We start from the raw sequence: 3,075 nt of genomic DNA, 5'->3' as shown, positions 1-3,075 counted from the left end.
TTTAAAATGTTTAAAACTTACCCTCAAGTTTTGAAATTTATATTTGTAATTAAATGGTTTTAATTTAGACAACTTAAATTTCAAACCCTACGTTTTAAAAGGTTTAAAACACAACCTTATACTAATATGATATTACTAGAATAATATATATATATATATATATATATATATATATATATATATATATATATATATATGTATGTATAACTAAATGCTAGTCTTACCGTTAGTAGGCCTCATTCACGAAGCCGATCTATAAGGTGGGTATAAGGTTGCGGCCTATAAAATGGCGCTTAATGAGTGTACACTCACACCCACCGCTTGCTTGATTGGTGGAGGGTCATTAGCCGAACGGGTAGGATAGAGCAACCTCATCCTCTCATTAAAAGTATAATAAGAAATACAAAGTAACTACACGTTTTAAAAATTTCCCAATCTTAGTTACTTTAGGAAAAGTGAATTGATGCAATCCCATGAAATTACACTTTGCACCCTTGCTAAGAAGTTAGTGGAGCGTGTGTGGTTTACCGGCACACTAATTGGTTCTAAGCAAAGGTGGCAAAGGGTGATTCATTGTTTATCATAGTTCGATGGAGCGTGTGTGGTTTACCGGCACATCGAATAGGTGATCGTTACAATGAAGGCACCATGTGAATTTGCATGGTAATTCACACCCGCTTTGTGATCCTCAGCATCCCAGTCACAAACAAGAGGGGCATATCGAGATTTAAACATGCCATTGAATAGTTCAATGAATCTCATCCGAACCTAGGAATTCTCAATACACTTAGGACTAATAGTCTAGGTTTTGTAATGGAGAATTAGTGAATCGTCATTCACTTACCTTCAATTTATTTTCATGTTAGATTACGGCATCCCTTTTCTAATATGTAAATGTTATTGTTGGATCCTAACCCTAATTTTTCTTATTGGGTGATAATTAGGGATTCTTATTCTAATCTATCTTTGTCCTTTCTATAGATGTCGAACACAAACAACGCTGTTGCGAGTTCTTTCACGTTGATGAGCCTTTGCCAAAAGGTCACCTTCGATGGAACGAACTTTAGCGAATGGATAAGATACATTCGCACCATTGCTCGCTACGAGGATAAGGAGTATGTCCTCGATGAAAAGCTTGAGAAGATCAACCCCGAAATCGCTACTCCGGCTGAAATCACCGCTTTTGAGACTCATGAGCGAGATGCAACGAAGGTACATTGCATCATGATTGCCACCATGAACTCCGAATTCCAAAAGTCCTACGAGGACATGTATCCATACGAGATGCATCAAGACTTGTTGGAGAGATACCACCAAAACGCGAGACAAGAGCGTTATGATATTTTCACTAACATGATCTCCGCTAAGATGGGTCATGGAGAATCTCTTACCGTGCACCTGCAAAAGATGCAAAGGTATGTCGATCGCCTTCGCAAGTTAAATGTTGACTTTGGGGAAGACTTGGCGATCGACATGGTGCTTCACTCTTTGCCTCCGATGTACAACCAATTTAGGATGACCTACCACATGAACAAAGAGGAGGTCACCCTAAGCAAACTCCAAGGTCTTTTGAGAGTCGCTGAGAGCAACTTCAAAGACAAGTCTGTTGCACCTACTCCCAATCCGTCTGCTGCTCCTGTCTTGGCAATTGGTCAAGGAAAGGGGAAGAAGAGGAAGGCTTCCTCAAAGAACTATCGCAAGGTTAAAGCCTGAGATGGTGCCTCTTCTAGTGGGACCAAAGTTGATCCCTCTAAGCCCTATCCTAACCCGAAGGAGGCAGAGTGCCACCACTTCCACAAGATAGGACATTGGAAGAGAAGCTGCCCAGAATACCTGCAAGCAATCAAAGAAGGAAAGATCAAGCCATCTTTCACAGGTATATACACAATTAAATCTAACGATTCTAATCATGCTATTTCTTGGGTTCTTGACACCGGTTTTGGTTATCACATTTGTTTAAATGTGCAGGGACTAAGAAGAAGTAGGGATGTAGAGCAAGGAAGGATCAATCTAATCATGGGGAACAGAAGATCGTCGCCTGTTACCAAGATTGGAGTGTATTCTTTAGTGCTTAGGAATAATTTGTGTTTAGATTTGAACAATTGTTGCTATTCGCCAGAAATGGCTAGAAACATAATTTCATTTCATGGTTTATATAGACAAGGATTTAGATTTTCTTTTAATAATGAGAATGGTTCTATTTTGGCTTATCTAAATAGTGTCTTTTACTTTGAAGCTATACCATGTAATGGAATATATGAAACTGTTATGATTGTTGATAACTTAGGAAATGATGTTTTGAATATTGATTCTTCCACTAGTTTGGATAAAGCATCCTTGTGGCATTGCCGTCTTGGACATGTCAACAAGAAACGCATAGCCCAACTCCAAAAGGATGAAGTGTTAGAGTCATTCGACCTTAGGGAAGATGACACATGTGAGTCTTGTTTACTTGGAAAGATGACTAAGTCACCCTTCACGAATACTTGTGAAAGGGGTGAGGGGCTATTGGACCTAATACATACTGATGTATGTGGACCCTTTAGATCAACCACGAAGGATGGGAACCGCTTCTATGTGACTTTTACTGATGATTATAGTAGATATGGGTATATCTATTTAATCAAGCAAAAGTCAGAAACCTTTGAAAAGTTCAAAGAGTTCAAGAATGAAGTGGAGAATCAATTGGGCAGGAAAATCAAGATGCTTCGATCCGATCGAGGAGGAGAGTACCTAAGTCTTGAATTTCACGATTATCTCAAGGAGTGTGGAATAGTTTCGCAATTGACGCCTCCTAGGACACCGCAGTTGAATGGCGTGGCAGAAAGGCGTAATCGAACCTTATTGGATATGGTTCGCTCTATGATGAGTCGTGCTTCACTACCTATCTTCTTTTGGGGGTATGCCTTAGAGACTGCCGCCCATATCCTTAACCGAGTCCCTACTAAGAAGGTTGCCAAAACACCTCACGAGATGTGGACGGGGAAAGCTCCCTCATTGTCACATATCAAGGTTTGGGGTTGCGAGGCTTTCGTAAGACGAGATACTCACGACAAGCTTGAACCTCGAAGTGAG

Source organism: Lactuca saligna, chromosome 7, assembly GCF_052625555.1.
Source record: "Lactuca saligna cultivar CGN05327 chromosome 7, ASM5262555v1, whole genome shotgun sequence".
Classification (NCBI taxonomy): Eukaryota; Viridiplantae; Streptophyta; class Magnoliopsida; order Asterales; family Asteraceae; genus Lactuca; species Lactuca saligna.
Note: the sequence above shows the minus strand (reverse complement) of the source record.